The 17,223-nt window shown below is 38.7% G+C and overlaps 1 pseudogene; it reads left to right on the top strand.

Moving 5' to 3' along the window:
• The first annotated feature begins 1,117 nt into the window (after positions 1 to 1,117).
• Positions 1,118 to 2,596, top strand: LOC149239746 (CRS2-associated factor 2, chloroplastic pseudogene; annotated as a pseudogene).
• Positions 2,597 to 17,223: the final 14,627 nt, after the last annotated feature.

The following is a 17,223-nucleotide window of genomic DNA, read 5'->3' as shown; positions in this document are numbered from 1 at the left end:
GTGCGAGTTATAAAAAAAAGCATTGTATATAATAATTTTTTATTTTTTATTATTATATTAAATGTATTAAAAAAATACATTAATATTGACTTATATACCTCACAATTTTTATTATATACCAGGGCTAGGGCTAGGTAAAAGTGAAAAGAAATATTGTGCAAAGACATAAAACATATTGTATTTTTGCATAATAAGTGTTAAGTGAAGGTGTAAACATCGTGAAAATTAAGCCTCCTATAAATGAAATGATATGAAATATTATATAAAAACATTGTAAACTTCTCCATCATACTTTTAATTTTTATAATAATACCTTTTTATTTTCCTTATTTTATATATATTATTAATTATATTTATAATAATAATTAAATTTAAAACTGAATAAATAAATATAATAATAAGTTTTATAATGATAAAATATATCCATATAAAATACATATAAAGAATCTGACATCTCCGACAACTTAATAACCAACCGTAGCCCACTAAGATTTTAAAACGACAATCCAACAACTGAGAAAACGTCACTGGTGAGGAATGAGAAGCAGACGGATATTTAGGCCGAAGGCCTTTTTTTTAATCAGTGAACCTCTCGTTTTCGTCTACACTTCGCATATGTATCTGACATCTGTACACAATTTTTACTCATTCTTCTTCTCTCTACTTGACATCTGTACACATATTTTTACTCACCCTTCTGCTCTCCGCTTGACATCTGTGCGCATCCTCCACGCACCAACTCTAAAATGCATCGCCCTCCTAAACTGTCGCGCTCAGATGCCTCCATCTTAACCATGCAACAAAAAATGGTTAACTATCCGCCTTAACAAGCTGCGTAGTTAATAATTAACAGGTGCTAGCAGCAATTCACAATGGTGTCTCCAATATTTTCTCCTCGCCTTCTGCAATTCCTCCTCCTTCCAACACTAAAGCCAACCATAATCATCGTTTTTTGACTCCCACTCTGCCCACTCTTCGTCCCCTCCTTCATAAAAGAAGCAGCGGCACCACAACCAGGAGCAGCAGGAGAGTGGAAATTTAGGCACCCAATCTGTTTGATAATCCCGAACGATAAAAGGCAAAGTGCCACGGCAACAACAAGAAAGTGTACAGATATATGGGCCACTATACAAATAAGCTAGGGGACAACCGAGGAGTCACAGTCAATAGCGACGGAACATCATACAGAGTAGAAGGGGCGCCATTCGAGTTCAAATTCAGCTACACCGAGACCACTAAGGTGAAGCCTCTGGCCCTCAGAGAGCCACTCTTCGCTCCTTTCGGGCAGCCCACAATAAACAGGCCATGGATTGGAAGAGCGCCTCTTCCGAAGAGCAATAAAATGCCTCCCGATTTGGATTCCTTCAACCCTTCTCTGCCCGACAAGAAGGGCGTGAAGTACGTCGAGGCGCCCGACCCTTTTATCATGGATAACGGCCCCAAATATGATGCCAGGACCCGAGATACTGGGAGAGCCTTTGCCGAGGAACGATATTAATGAGCTCGTCGACTTCAGGAAATTGTCAAGTTAATCTTGGAAGGGATGGATTGACACAATATGTTAGAATTGATCCATACTCATTGGAGACGTCGACAGGTTTGTAAGATAAAATGCAAAGGTGTTCCAACAATAGACATGGATAATGTTTGCTATCATCTAGAGGAGAAAACTGGTGGAAAGATCATTCGTCGTGTTGGTGGAGTAGTATACCTTTTTCCGGGCCGAAACTAATACTGCAAAAACCGTCCAACTTTTCCCTTGATGCATTGGAAGCCTGCAACACCTCCCTATCTGAAGCTGATTGAGCGAGCTGCTGCTGGGATTACAATAGAAGAAGCAGATGCATTACGAAGAAAAAGACGTCATCTACCACCCATTTGTAAATTAGGAAAAAATGGTGTCTACTTTAATCTTGTCAAAAATGTCAGAGAGGCTTTTGAAGAATGTGATCTGGTGCGGATAAATTGCCGAGGAATGAAACCTAGCGATTACAAAAGAATAGGTGCCAAACTTAAGGAACTGATTTCTTGTGTGTTGCTTTTGTTTGATAAAGAGCATATATTAATGTGGAGAAGTAGAGAATACGCACCTAAGAATTTTGAAGAGCGAACCCTGGTTGCTTCTAAGTCTGCTAGTGAAGTTAGTAGAGATAATTCTACTGATTCTGAAGTCTTCGTTATTCAATCATCTGGTAAGAAATTATTCTCTGGAACTGGGGAATTGACAACCTCTTTAGAGACAGGATTATTGAAGCACAACGTTGTTACATTATCCAAGGATGTTTCTCATGAAGGTGTAATTGTGACTAGTGAACATAACAGATCTTTACAAGAAGAATTGGAAAAGTCATCTTTTTCAGTGAAATGCAAAGAGTTAGTTAAACTGGGTGAAAATGAGGATGCCCTTAAGCAGAAAATAAATGTTCAAACACGTAATGGTAATGGCACGGATACTTCTGAAGAAGAAATAGGTTTAGAGGCAGATTATTCCACTCATAGTATGCTATCTATGTCTGGTTCTACATGTACAACACCATTTTCCAAGACTAGAGAAATGTTAAAGGCAAGTGAACTTGAATGTGCTTCAGACACATGATTGAGGTCTAGAAACACCTGTCCATCTTTTGAATATGTAGGTCGTGATTCGTCAACTGCTCGTGTTGCTATTTTTGCTAATTCCTTGAACACATCATCTGAATCGTTACATTCTTCAACAACACGTGTCATCATTTCCAATACTAAAAGTATGTAATGTATCAAGGATGGCAATATTCATTTATTATCACAGATCGATGCGAAACAGAAGATGATGCATGAAAGTGATAATTTTTTTGGAAACAAAATTTTGGTTGATACATAGGCTAATGGATGCAATAAAATTACTCAAAGCATTGAACTCTTATGGCCGCTGTTAAGAATTTAATAGCTATTAAAAAAAATACATTTTAATTCATTTGGATTGTTAGTTTAAATCTAACAATCTAGCCGGACAAATCCTCTTCATTTTTCGTTATAATTTATATCTTTCACATTAAATAATATAAAATGATAATATTGTTGAAATGATATCTCGTTTATGGTATTTCTAATCATCTAGATCGTGAGGCTTCTTGATATTTCTTGTGGTAGGCCCAGTCAAACTTTCAGGCGCCGACTCGCCCGAATGCAGCGTTTGAAAAATTCAACGAGCATAACATATATTTGCATATTTGAAGGGGAAGATGAATAACTGAATTTGGATTGGGCTAAAATGTAGATTCACTCCCAACAATGGTGAACAATAGAGCACCTTTGTCAAAAATCACCCTGCAGAGTAATTTGTACCATTTTCTTGTTAACCCACCAGCATCAATGCCTTTTTCTCCTTGAAAATGCACTGATAGGTGCCCATTAAGATCTTGATTTGAACGCATCAGTAAATCATTATATGAATCTTCCAGCAAATAAGCTCGACGAACACAAATATGTAGTGGTGCAAAAGGAATATGCATATGTTGCTTTCTGATCTTTTGTTGATTATGTTCTTTATATGTTGCAAAAGCATTATTAGATGGCCAACTCTTAAATGTCTATTTTACCCGATCATTTTACAAGCACATACTTGGTGTGAAAGTTACGTATCATGACATTGAGGCTATTGATCCCGCTTATTATAAGAATCTGAAATGGAGGGAGGTATGTAGCAGTTTTCGGTGTTGTTATTTCTTTCCAATAGGCTTCTCCTTGCTTCTCTTTTATCTAGAGTTACCATGTGTCTTATGCTCTATGAAAAATCCTCATATTAACATAGCATTTTAATTTTCTCTTTTTATTTATTATTCGTTGAATTATTTTGAGCCTCCACAAATGAATTATGTTTAATAAATATCTCGTTGTTGCGCCAATAAATTTGACTTATGGGGATCCCTTCAACAAATTTTCTATTATAATCCTGCATTGAGCCTTGTTTCATCCTCCCTTTAAACCCAGATTGATCCCTTTCCAATTTTTGGAGATCAAAACAGTGCTCCTAATATTTGGATCGATCTAATCCAATAGGCTTACGATCTTTAAAAGCGGACTCTAACCGTGTCAAGAAAACGATCCAAAATTTATCACAAAACCTAAACAATCATATTTGCAAAATAAATAAGATTACTCATATAAAAGAGTGACTACAATATTTCAAATTCTGTAATTACTCAAAAGCTCTCATAGCCATAGTTTGCAAATATATTGGTAAATATTGAATTTTCATAGCCATAGTTTCAAATATTTTTGTCAAATGAATCAGAGTTTTGCCAAAAGATTATGCAAAACCAACATCAGCTAATTATTAATAACCATCAACTAATTATTAATAGCCATCATGGCGTGCATGCATTTTTGAAACTACCTAGATTGTGGCTTGACCTTCTACGATTCCATTCACCAAAATAAGTCATATAATCAACAAATTTTATGTGCATTTTTGTTGGTAGGCCGAAATGCTATATTTTTCTTCCTTCCTATTACAAAACCACAATCCTTAACCTCTGTTTATCTCCATAAACCTCCTCATTCTTGCACTAGTCCAAGAATACTGTCTATTCCTACATAAACTTCATAGTTCATGTTTAAGGTTTATTAGGTGCTTAATTACTCATTTTAAATAGATTTCATGCCGTTAATATTTCTCGTAGCTTATATTTACTTTCCTAAAGTATTTGATAAACTAAAGTATTAATTATTGTATTAGATTGATCTAGTGCAGGTAGATTCCTACACCACTGGCAACTATCCATTCCATGATCTTCGCAACAGCTCAGGTGGCATCTTGGTCCACATCATCTAGTTCAGTTGCGGTCATCCAAAGTTCAACTCAAGTGGAATATAGTTAGGGATATGTCTGAGGATAAGGTCTACGGATGCCGATTAGTTTGCATCTTATTATAGCCGCTGGCTTATTTTTGTAATTTTGTTTCTTATTTCGTTTTAGCCGAAAGGCTCGATTTGGAATGACTGTAATTTTCAATTGTGGCCATAGGCCGAAGGGTTGTATAAAGTATAGCTCTCAGATATAACTAGGTTAGTGATAGCAGTGCAATTGTAATTTTTGGTTATATTGTAATCTCGTTCTCGGTTGGACTTGAACTCATAATGTATATTTGCTTATCAGAATTAATACAAGGAGCTGCGTCATGATTTTCTCACTTTGCAATTTTAATCTTTCATTGATGCGTTATTAACGCGCTGAAGATTTTCGTTTCCTAAAACGGGAGACATGCTGGTTGGCTAGGGCCCAGTCAACCCAACTTGTTTACCCTCTTGATTTTGTCATCTTAAAGGTGTGCGTTAACTTTGTTTATTTGCAGAAGCATGGTTTAAATCTTAATTTTGTTCTTGCTTAAGAATTCTGATTTATTTCGTTAAGAAGTTAAAGTGTGAACGGATCCATTGTGTGAAAGTCAAATTGAATTACTTTACGTTCTGTAATTTCTTTTCTAGTTTGCTTTCACTTTGATCATGTAGATAAGATTATTCCTGCATGTAGGATTTTTCACTTTGGTTTGCTAGTTCATTTACAACAAGTGTTTTATTATTTTTCCTTTATATGATTTAATCTATTTCTGCAAAGTAAGCATTCATCATTAGAAGGAATCATTTCTAATACTAAAAGTTAAACTTCTAAATATTAAAGATGACTTCATGAAATAGAAAAGAGTGTTGTTGCAATATCTTACTTTATGTCTGCACCTCACAATTTAAGGAAAAGGATTAAAAGTAATCTGAAATATTATAGTGAAGCCGTTTCGAGTTATATTTGACTGCATGCAAAACCGTTTGACTGAATAACGTCTGCTTTAACTTTTGAAGATTGTTTTCATCTTAAAAGTTTATTTCTATTTGTGAGATTCAGTTGATTGAAGCATTCTTTTTCGTGTGCAAGTTATTTTAGATTCTGCTCGCATTTGCAATTATTTTTATAGTTAACACACCCTTTTATTTTTCTTTCCAAAAGTAAATTGGAATACTTGGTGTAGGAAGCTCTATTCCAGTACAAGAACCAGTGTCTTGTTATAGGAACAAAGTGCTCCAAGCCTTGAGGATTAGAGCCCCTACATGAAGACATAAGTCTTCAGTATAAGTGTAAAATATACTTTTCACATAAGTTGTGTACCTGTACTAGTGCAAGCAAATTGCAAGAGTATAGGAATGACTGCTTAGTGTGAGAAGGAAAATCATTTAGAAGGTAGATCTTTTCAAGGGCCCACTTGCTAAACTGCCACTACCTATACTGGGGATAAACATAGAGTTGTACTTCAGCAGTTAAGATTGTTTACAGTAGTGTGAAAGTTCCTTTACTTGATTTCTTTGCAAATTCATTATTTTACATTCCAACACTAGAATTACTTTGGTGTCAATTTCCCTTTGTGATTTTTCTGTTTGATTCTGCAAGATTTCAATTGAGAAGTAGGAATAGAAATAGGAAAAGTTCATACCACTTCAGGCATTACTTGCGCTTCGTCTCTAAGCTTACAAAACCCCCAGGTTGACAATTAAGTGTTGAAGGAGCTTTCTTAAGCACAATTCCTGCACCCAACATTTTGGCGTCGTTACCGGGGAGACAATTTGAATTGGTAAGAATTTTCCATTTTTTTGCAATAGGGGTAAGTCTACTATTATTTTAGTGCTTCTATTGTTTGAAGGAATTTATAGGCATTGAGTTATTTTTGAGTTGCAACATTTTATTGGAATTTTGTTTTGTCATTTTTTGAAATGAGTGCCTAAAAGAGGTAGGGGTCCGAAGCCCACTAAGGGCCGAGGAAATACTGATAAATATGAAATCAAATCTCATATTGGACCTTATTTTGTAGGGAGAAAGTCCAAACAAACCCAGACTCATCATGTAGGAATATCTACTTGGACTCTGGCAGCAGTAGTCTAGGTGTGAAACAACCCACAAAGGGGAAGAACGGGACTATTAGAACCCATAGTCAGCCTTCTCAGCCTGTTGAGAGTGGTTTTCTTGGAGGAGCAACAATGGCATATCATGAAGACCATGCAGAAGGAACTGGTTAAAATAAGGTAAATGAGGAACAATCCACTTTTGGATTCCCAATTGTGGATCCTGATATACAAGTACAAATGAAAAATATTCCACCACCATCTCTTCCTCGTTTCTATGGTAAGGTACATGAAGACCCAAACTCTTTCTTATTTGAATTTGATATTTTATGAAAAGTTATGATTATTCATCTGATGCTCAGAGGTTAAAGTTGTTTCTTGCAACTCTCAAGGACGCAACACTCCATTGGTTCATGGGACTAGGAGGAAACGCTATAGCTTCTTGGGAACAGATGAAGAGAGTGTTCTTGTCAAAATATCAGGAATATTGTAAAACTAGAGATATTCAAGATGACATATTTACTATTGTGCAAAATGATGATGAGACTCTAGAGGACTACTTAGAGAGATTCCTATACATCCTCCAGAGGTCAAAGCAAAAATTTGATCTAAGTACCATTAGAATCTTGTTCTTATGTGGGCTTACTAATGATTCTAGGAATAATCTAAATTTGTTAGGACAAGGGGATATTGGTCATAAATCTTTTGATCAATTTTGTGACTTTTGCAGGAAATTCTCAAGGAACCAATATAGATCCGGTAAAGGAATTCGGAATAGAAATAAGAAAACCAAATCTACTAATGCTATGATTATTGGATTGGAGAACAAAATGGAAAATATGAAAATTTAAATAATGAATACTATTAGCAAACAAATAGACTCTTTGAAATTTCAACAAAAACTTGTATAAGAACAAGAGTCATTGTCTATTTTTTGTCCAAATTGTAGGAAAAAACATCTTTTAAGAGAATCTCCTCTTGATATTAAAGGAACTAATAAATGTGCAATTTGTATAGAGAACCATGCCATGGAAAAATTTCCCTCCATACCTGGGCTGAAAGTTGTATTCGAAAGAGGGCAACCTGAAGCCGAATCATTGCATGCTATGTGAGCATGAAGAAACTGGCCTTAGGTAAGTACATGTATGGCTCCTGAACTAACACTAGTCACTCTCAACATTGGCAGCATGGGAACCAATATCATTATGGACAACCCTCCCAATCTTGGTGAAAAGGATGGAAAGGGCCAAACCATTCACACCATTCCTATCCTGCACCTATACAGTCATACCCAACTACATATGCACATTAGCCAATGCCACAACCATCATTACCTCAGCTTAGTCAGCCAATGCCACCATTTCCTTTACCTCCACCATTTCAACCTCCTCAGCTGCCTGTTCAACCCTTACCCAAACCCAATAATAAATCGACACAAATGATCCACTCTATGAACCCACTTTCTTCATCCAGATATCAATCCGTGCTAGTTGGAGTCAATGATCTCCAATTGAGATCGGGGAAGATAGTAACCTCAGAAAAACAGAAGCAGCCTATGGTAATTATCAAAGAGAAAGGTGAGGAGGGAACTCCTGACCATTCTGAAAAATATGTCACCATCCAACCCATCCCCGTACCCTCAGAGCCTTTGCCATCTTCTTCAAACTAGCCTCCCTATCCGGAGAGGTTAGTTGTGGAGAAGAATGACCCCATTCCTGAGTGTAGCTTGGCCTTGGAGCTTAGGAATTTTTTCATAAAGGTACCTTTGATCCAAGCTATCAAAGAGATCCCCATTTTCACAAAAATCATTAGGGAACTTTGTCTCAAGAAGCCAGGAAGGAGAAGATTGGAACCTCAAACTATTCAATTTGTTGGTAGAGTAGCAGAGTTAATGACGGGGTGTATGCACATGGAGAAATATACTGACCTCGGAAACCCTGTTGTCTTTGTCCAGATAGGTGATGTCCTTGTCTCTAATGTACTTATAGACCTAGGAGCGACCATTAATGTTATGACCAAGAAAACCATGGATAAACTTGGATTGATACATATTCGTCATACTCCCACTATGCTTGAATTGGCAGACAGATCTAAAATCAAGATGGAAGGGGTGTTGGGTGATGTGGTCGTTTCATTAAACTCTTGGGAATACCCCGTAGACTTCATTGTGCTTCAGCCAAAGAATCATGTGGGAGGACATCCCTTGATCTTGGGATGACCATGGCTTGCTACGGTCGATGCTTACATTAGATGATGTTCTGGTCACATGTATATTTCCCATCGAGATTCCATGAAGAAGGTCACCTTGTATCCACTTGCTAGATCTATTTAGAAGCTTTGAGACACTTTGTGGTTAGACTACAGTAGTGATGAGGAGACTCAGTCTGTTTCCATGATACATCAGTATGCTGAGTCCTCACAGGAGGGTGAGATTCAAGACTTCCTGAACAATCTAGACACCATGCCCAATTTTGAGTCATTGAGTCAGATTTTTAGTCTAGATTTTCAAGAAAGTCACAACTCTCTACCTCCCTTACCACCATCTCTAGCAACATCTCTATGTACTCTTGAGCCCGATACCACTCGTTTTGAGATTATTCCAAGAAAATCCTTTCATATATGTTCAGACTTGGATTCATCCCAGCAAGAGCAGCTTGTGAATTTGTTGCGAAACCATCTTGATGCCTTTGCATGGGGCTATGAAGATATGAAAGGGATCCCTCCTAAAACTTGTACCCACCATATCTATATCCAGGATGGAGCCTGACCTTTCCAACAACCCCAAAGGCGTATGAACCCAGTTCTAAGAGATGTTGTAAAGGAATAATTGCAAAAACTCTTGGATGATGATTTTATCTATCCTATTTATGATAGCCATTAGGTCTCTCCATTGGCATTAGTCCCAAACAAATATGGGAGATGGCACATTTTCATTGACTACAGAGAATTGAACAAAGTCACTCTTAAGGATTACTTCCCCCTTCCTTTCATAGACCAGGTTCTTGATACCCTTGCTGGTAAGAAGTACTTTTCTTTTCTAGATGGCTTTAGTGGTTATAACCAAATACATATTTCACTCGAGGATCAATACAAAACTACTTTTACATGTCCATGGGGTACATTTTCTTACTGAGTGCTTCCCTTTGGGCTATGTAATGCCCCGACTAGCTCTCAAAGGGAAGCCTTGGCCATTTTTGCTGACCTTGAGTGTGTGGAAATCTATATGGATGGCTTTTCTATGTTTGGTGATTCATTTCAGGAAGCCCTAAAAAATATAGAAAAAGTGCTTCTTCATTGCCAAGAAGCTCAGCTTGCCTTGAGTAAAAAAAAATGCAGATTAATGTGCAAGGTGGGAGTGATTCTTGGCCGATAAAGGTATCCAGGTTGACCTTGCAAAAACAGAAATTATTTTGAGTCTTCATGTACCCAAATCTCAAAGGGAAGTGAGAGGTTGTCTAGGACATGCGGGTTACTATAGGAGATTCATTTAGAAATTCTCTAGGATAGCTAACCCCCTTTTCCGAATTTTGGCTAAGGATAGTGAGTTTTCTTGGTCCATAGCTTGCCAACAATCCTTTGAGACATTGAAGGAAAACTAGTTCAGGAACCAGTTTTGAGAGGACCAAACTGGTCCTTGCCATTTCATATTTCCTCTGATGCCCCAGATACTACTATTGGCACAACTTTAGGACAAGAAGAAGATAAACAATCCTATGCTATTTACTTCATCAGTAAAAAATTGTCACCCGCTGAACTAAATTACATGGTTACTGAGAAAGAGTTTTTAGCTGTAATTTTTTCCATTAATAAATTCAGACATTACATTACAGGATATGAAGTCTTTGTGCATATTGACCATTCGACAATAAAATATTTGATGAATAAGCCATTAACTAGTGGTAGAGTGACTAGGTGGTTATTATTGTTGCAGGAATTTAACATTACTATTGTTGATAGACAAGGAAAATCTAATGTAATAGAAGATTATCTTTCAAGATTAAATAATCCTGGTGAAGCAATTCCAGTTGATGATGATTTTCCTGATGAACATGTTTTTGCTGTGTCGACAGAGTCCCTGTGGTTCGTTGACATAGCTAATTATTTAGTCACTGGAAAAACACCACTTCACTTATCTGCTCATGAAAAGCGAAGTATCATACAGAAGAGTGTTGCATATTCTTGGGTTCACGGAGACCTATTTTACATTGGACTAGATACTATTATCCGTAGATGTGTAAGAGAGGAAGAAGTGTTTGATATCTTAAAATCTACCCATGACGAACCTTGTGGAGGTCACTTCGTTGATAAGCAGACTGCATAAAAAGTGTTACGAGCTGGCTATTTTTGGACCTCCTTGTTTAAGGATGCGAAACAATATGTCAAGCGATGTGATAGCTGTCAGTGAATTGGCCAACCTAATCAAACCAATGAAATGCCTTTATGTCCTCAAGTTATGATTGAGCCTTTTTAAAAATGGGCCATTGATTTTGTAGGACCAATAAATCCAACATCCATAAATAAAAATCATATTTTGGTTTGTACAGATTTCATTACAAAATGGGTAGAAGCTAAAGCTGTTTCATTTGCTAGTGAAAAAGTTGTTGTTGATTTTCTCTTTACTGAAATCTTTACTTGATTTGGTGTGCCTAGAGAAATTGTTTCTAACAATGGTCTGCAGTTTATTTCTAATCTGGTATAGGGTGTGATGGATCAGTACAAAATCTGGCACAGGAAATCTACACTGTTTCACCCACAAGAAAATGGTCGGGTGGAATCCACAAACAAGGTGATTGAGTCCATCCTCACAAAGATGGTAAATATCCATAGAAAGGATTGGGCTAACAAATTACCAGAAGCCTTGTGGGCATACCGAACCTCTTGGAGGAATAGCACGGGACACACACCATATGAGCTGGTGTACGGGAAACAAGTCCTCTTGCCGATAGAGTTCCAGATCAAGACTTTTAGGACTGCAGTCCAATTAGGGCTAGATCTCTCTAAAGCACAACAACAACGTCTTCTACAGTTGAATGAGTTAGATGAATTTCGAAGGGATGTTGTTCAGCAAAACATATTGGTTCAACAGCAGTGTAAGAAGTGGCATGATAAGTATATCCAGAAGAAGCAGTTCCAACGAGGTGATTGGGTACTCCTTTATGATTCTAGATTTAAATATTTTAAAGGGAAATTCCTTACACACTGGATGATACCTTATGAGGTGGTCAAAATGTTTGAGAATGGAGCGATAGAAATCAAAACTATTGATGGACGAAATTCTGTTATGCTCTTGAACTGTAAGAAGATATTAGAATACCAAATATGCGCAGAAATATACCCAGAACACAAAACAATAAGAAATAACAGTATGTATTTTATTATTTAGAAAGGAAAGCAATGTTCACTTGCCTCTTCGAGGGGGCAACCTCCAATAGAGATGGGATCGATTACAAAATAAGACACGACGCGCCTCAAGGGGAGTCTCTATCCTTTATATAGGATTCATACATGCAATGCCATGGGTCAGTACCATGGTTCTTATTAATACCATCTGTCTAATACCATGGCCAATTTGCAACTAACTGTGGTCCCTTCTTTAAATGTGGGTCAACCACTTACAATTATTAATATGAGCTTTATTGACTCTTTAACTAACTATAACTATGACTCGACCCTATTACATAAATAAGGGGGTTAGGGTTGGACCCTAACATGCCCTCCCCCATAAAAATAACCTTGTCCTCAAGGCTGAAGCTGTGGAAACTGCTGAGGAATAGTGGCCGTTTCCCAAGTCGCATCTTCTAGAGAGGTGTCTTTCCACTTGACGAGGACTTCCTTGATCGTGCGGCCGCGCAGGTGCCATTCTCGCGTGTCAAGAACCTGTTCAGGTTGGAGCTAGATTGAACCTTCTTCATCCAATTCCGGTATACTGGTTTGAATTCTGCAATTGTTCCCCACCACTTTCTTGAGGCATGAGACATGGAAGACAGGATGGATTTTTGCAGTGGGTGGCAACGCTAGCTTGTAGGCTACTTCTCTGATGCGCTACAGTATTTGATACGATCCATAGAATTTTGGAGATAATTTCTAACAACCCTTGTCTTTGAGTGATGTTTTCTTATATGGTTGCAGCCTCAAGAATAACTGATCCCCTTCTTGAAATTTGTGCTCTGAACGATGTTGGTCTGCCTGTTGCTTCATGCGATTTTGAGCTTGATGGAGATTCTCTTTGAGGTGGGAAAGCATGGTTGCACGGTTTTGTAGGAGTTGATCCACTGCTTGTACCTTAGAGCATCCCTAGATATAAGAAGTAGGTGAAGGGAGAGTTGACCATAAACTGCTTCATATGGAGTCATCTTGGTAGTGGCATGATAGTTAGTATTATACCACCATTCGACTAGAGGTAACCACTGTACCCATAGATGTTGCTTTTCTAAAGTGAAACACCTGAGGTAGGTCTCCAGACATTTGTTGACTGCTTCAGTTTGACCATCAGTTTGGAGATGATAGGAAGTATTGAGTTGTAGTTGGGTACCTTGTAGCCTGAAGAGTTCCTACCAAAAGTTACTGGTGAAGATCAGGTCACGATCAAACACAATGGAAGTGGGCATGCCATGCAATTTGAAGATCTGGTCCATGAAAGATTGAGCCACCAAAGTGGGTGTAAAAGGGTGGGGTAGGGCGCAAAAATGAGCATACTTAGAAAGTTTGTCCACAACCACCATGATGACTGACTTGTTGCCTGACTTCGGAAGACCAATAATGAAATCCATAGAAACCTCCATCCAGATTGAGGCAGGGATGGGCAATGGTTGTAAGGTGCCTAGGGATTTGACTGTTTCTCCTTTGTGGCATTGACACACATCACACTCAGCTACAAAAGTAAGAATGTCCCTTTTCATGCCTGTCCAAAAGAATGAACGTCGAGTGCGAGCATAATTCTTCTGAAAGCCTAAATGGCCTGCAGTGGGAGATGAGTGCAACTCTACCAAAATGTGACTTTTAAGGGTGGATGTTGGTGATATCACTACTTTGTCCTTGTAGCGAAGAATCTCATCCTACCAAGAGTAGCCTGCTGTGGAATTTGGATCTTCCTGCAATTTATTAATGTGTTGAGAGAGTGAAGGATGTGAAAACCATTCCTTGCGAGCCTCTTCAATCCACTCTGGAATGGGAAGAGAGATTGCTAGCAGGGTGCTTTCCTACTCAGATTGGCATGATAAAGCATCTGCTACGACATTTTCGTGCCCTTTTTTGTAAATTGTCTCATAATGATATCCAAACATTTTGGCTAGCCATTTATTTTGTTGTGGCGAGGATAGGCGTTGCTCCAAAAAATATTTAAGACTTTGATGGTCTGTGCAGATTTGGAAACACCGCCCCAATAAGTATGGTCACCAGGTATCCACTGCATGTAAGATGGCCATTATCTCCTTCTCATAGGTAGATTGTCCCAGATTTGTGCCACTTAATTGTTGGCTAGTGAAGGTCAAGGGTCGACCTTCTTGCATTAAGACAACCCCAATACCCGTACCTGAAGCATCATATTCAATCACAAAAGATTTGGTGAAGTCAGGTAGTGCCAATACGGGAGTGGAACACATGGCATGTTTGAGAGCTATAAATGCCTGTTGTGCTTCATCATTCCAGAGGCATGAATTTTTCTTGAGAAGGTGAGTGAGGGGTCTAGCAATGCGACCATAATTGTGGACAAATTTTCAATAGTAGCCAGTGAGACCCAAAACTCCTCTCAAACTCTTCAAGGTATTTGGTTGAGGCCAATCCTGCATTGCTTAGATCTTTTTGGGATCCACCCTGACACCTTCATGCCCCACCATGTGGCCCAAATACTCGACTTCTTTCACGCCAAAAGAGCATTTGGACAACTTGACAAATAATTTATGCTTCCGGAGCAGTTGCATGAGCCAATCTACATGCTGAAGATGTTTTTCCCAGGTGAGGCTGTAGATGAGGATGTCATCAAAGAAAACAAGGACAAGTTTTCTGAGATATGGTTTGAGCAGGTGATTCATGAGGCTCTGAAAAGTGGATGGGGCATTATAGAGACCAAAAGGCATGACCAAGAATTCATAATGGCCTTCATAAGTTCGGAAAGCAGTCTTTGGAATGTATACTTCTTTCATGTGAATTTGGTGATAGCCTGAGCGAAGGTCGAGCTTAGTAAAGAATTGATCCCCATTTAGTTCGTCCAGCAAATCATCAACAACCAGGATGGGAAATTTATCTTTGACCATCAGTTTGTTGAGGGATCTAAAGTCTGGACACATATGTCATTCCCCATATTTCTTGAGCACCATGACCACAGGCGATGAATAAGGACTAATGCTAGGATGAATGACACCAATTTCCAGGGGTTCCTTGATGATTTTTCAATTTCATTCTTTTGGGTGAAAGGATATCTATATGGGTGCACATTTGGTGGCTGTGCCACTGGGACCAAAGTAATGCTATGATCATGTTCCCCTCTCAAGTGTGGAAGCTCATGAGGCTTGTTAAAGACCTGCAGATGGTTGTTTAAGACCTGTTGCATCTTAGGATGAATATGAAGAGAAGTGGGGTCGAAGGCCTGGATGGCATTAAATTGGGCTATAACTCCGTGGTGGACCCTTCTTAACAACTTTTTCATCCTATGCGAACTGATGATAGAAGGAGCACCTGCCTGGAGTCCGTGGAGGGTATGCGTGTGTTCATTCTGCTTAAAGTCCATATATAACTCCTGTTAATCCATTGTGATTGGGCCAAGTGTGTGGAGCTATTTAGCACCCAAGACAATGTCACACCCACCCATGTTGATGGCAAACATGTGGGTCTTTAGGTGATAATCCCCCATTTGAAGTTTGACATTTTCACAGCGGCCTTCACATTTCATTGTCCCCCCATCAACAATCTGGACCTAGAAATTAGAGATTGCTCTGACAAAAAAATGCACTGCTTCGATGATGCTTTGATGGATAAAGTTATGCATACTGCCACAATCAATCAAGATTACTACTGGGCGATGCTTAATAAAACCTCTGATTTTGAGAGTTTGGGGAGAAGTAATTCCTTCCAAAGAATGAAGCGAGATAACTGGTTCTTCTGGTGTAGTTGGGAGCTCATTGTGTGGCTAGTTGTCCTCATCTTCCTCCTCAAGTCCCTCAAATGGTGGGGCTTCCTTAGATGAACTGTGATCAATAGCATCAATTTGAAAGAAATTGGGTTCCTTGCATTTGTGCGTCGGGGAGTATTTCTCATCACAGTAGTAACAAAATCATTTCTTTCTTCTTTCCGCCATTTCCGCTGGTGACACCTTTTGAACCTTAAGTGTTTGGGTAGTGCTCAGAGCCTGGGTGGGGTGTCCCTTGGCTATGAAATTTGGATGAGTCGACTGGGCCACTAACGCACGTTCAACTTCACGAGCTGTCTTGCAAGCTGCCAGCCATGAAACTGGGTGGTGCATTCGGATGTGGGCTTATATGGCATCTTTGAGACCACTGATAAAACATTCCAAGTAAAATTCATCTACTAGACCTCCTGTGCGGAAGGCTAATGCTTTAAAGGATTTAATATATTCTTGCACTGTGCCTGTCTGTCGAAGCTTAGTAAGATGACCCAAAAGTTATATTCATGATCGAAGGGATCAGAAAGGGCTTTTGAGAATATCTGCCAAGTCATTGGCCTTGCATAGCAGCGTTGATGCCACCGCCACCATTGCCATATTTCTTGGTCCAAGTACAGGCTTGCCACACTTAGCTTAGTCGCATCATCTTTGATGTGATTCAATGTGAAATATTGCTCCATTTGTGATAGCCATATGGCCGGATGAGAGCCATCAAATTTATATATGTCCAACTTGGGTAGTCGAGGCTAGGACTGTTGGTGGTTTCCAAAGAAGTGAAGAGAATGGCTAGATTCGCCCTGAAGGTTTTCATTAAAATCATATGCCTCCGATTGTTCCCCAGACTTGTCCTTTGTGATTGTGTCATTTAAGGACTAGATCTGCTTCGTTAATGCCTCCAACTTTTGTTCAAGGGTCTCTATCTTCTCATTGGCTATAGCTTGAGCTCTGGTTTGTACCATGCATAGATCTGGTGCACTTGTCATTACTATGAAAAAAATTTGGGACCACCCGAAATTTTGACGCTGACAAGTGAATGGTACCACCTAGCTCAGCCCGTAGACCTGATTCTTATGGGCTAAGTCTCCTATAAGCGTCCCGAGAGGATCTCAGACTTGTTTTCTTTTTTTGTTATTTTTTACTCCGAAAAGAGTTTTACTCCTTGCTTAGGAATACTGCAGTAGGCGATTCCCAGAAAATTTAATTATGCCCAATATGTCCAGCGAGAATCACGCCCAGGT

This window comes from Pinus tabuliformis, chromosome 8 (genome assembly GCF_031772625.1).
Source record: "Pinus tabuliformis cultivar Carrire ecotype Pingquan chromosome 8, CPIR1, whole genome shotgun sequence".
Classification (NCBI taxonomy): domain Eukaryota; kingdom Viridiplantae; phylum Streptophyta; class Pinopsida; order Pinales; family Pinaceae; genus Pinus; species Pinus tabuliformis.
The sequence above is the reverse complement of the archived record's forward strand: the minus strand, read 5'-3'. Positions and strand labels throughout refer to the sequence as shown.